Here is a 1042-nt window from a genome sequence, read left to right as displayed (position 1 = left end):
ACTCCAGAGGCTGAGGGATGAGGATAGCTTGAGCCCAGGAGTTTGAGGTTGCTGTGAGACATGATGACACCACTGCACTCTAGCCCAGGAGACAGAGTGAGATTCTGTCTCAAAAAAAAAGAAAACTTTATATACTTATTATACCAGACCCTTCCCCCACTTCACCCTCCAAAACCTGGTCCCTGTTCCCAATATCCATTTGCTATCTCTGCTATATTACCCCAGTTTGGAAGGCAGGAGACCTCAAAGTGCTTACTGTTCCAATTTATTAACCTCTCTCCAAAAATAAGGCCAATCCTCTCATATAAGCTAGATATTAAGAAAATAAAACCTGCCTGATTAAACCAGTTCAGACTATGGAAAAATGAAGAATACACACACACACACACACACAAAAAAAAACCTCAGTTAAAGGGTATCGTATATATTCTAGGAATAAATGGTACTTATTTAGAGTAGATATGTCAACCTTTAAGAAGCAAAGTACTGCTGGGGGAGGCTTGCCCCAGTAACTATGGTAACAACAGCTGAAATGAATGTGAACAGGTGAAATGAATGTGAATTATGACCCAGGCACTGCTGTAGGTGCTTTATGTATATTAACCCTACAAAGCAGAACCTTACAAGGCAGGTACTATTATTATCCTCAAGGGAAGAAACTGAGGTGCAGAAAGGTTAAATACTTCGGCAAAGGTCACTGAAAAAGGGATAGGACTATCATTCAACCCTGCTCCCTAAATGTTGTTCATATCTTTGATCCTTTATTCACTCCCAAATCCACAGCTATTCCCCATATATCCTGTGTTATCTCAAAACTTCTAGGTATGTGAAAGGGGTCCCAGAGGTTGGGGAGATAAAGAAGAGAGGTGGTGTTTTTTCTTCGGAATGGGCTTTTTTGTGTTAAGATTTTATTATAATTTAATTTTGGACTTACAGAAAGGTTTTAAGAATAGTACAAAGAACTCCTTTATTCTCTTTGCCAAAATTTATAAATTATTATTTGCTCTATTCACACATGTGCGATCATGCACACGCACCCTCC

General features: G+C 39.3%; 1 protein-coding gene across 1 annotated transcript in view; it reads right to left on the bottom strand.

The window, feature by feature from the left end:
- Window positions 1-1042, bottom strand: part of NBAS (neuroblastoma amplified sequence) — a 487556-nt gene that overhangs the window by 218628 nt on the left and 267886 nt on the right. The window lies entirely within an intron of this gene.

This window comes from Propithecus coquereli, unplaced genomic scaffold, assembly GCF_000956105.1.
Source record: "Propithecus coquereli isolate 6110/MARCELLA unplaced genomic scaffold, Pcoq_1.0 Scaffold41, whole genome shotgun sequence".
Lineage (NCBI taxonomy): Eukaryota > Metazoa > Chordata > Mammalia > Primates > Indriidae > Propithecus > Propithecus coquereli.
The sequence above is the reverse complement of the archived record's forward strand: the minus strand, read 5'-3'. Positions and strand labels throughout refer to the sequence as shown.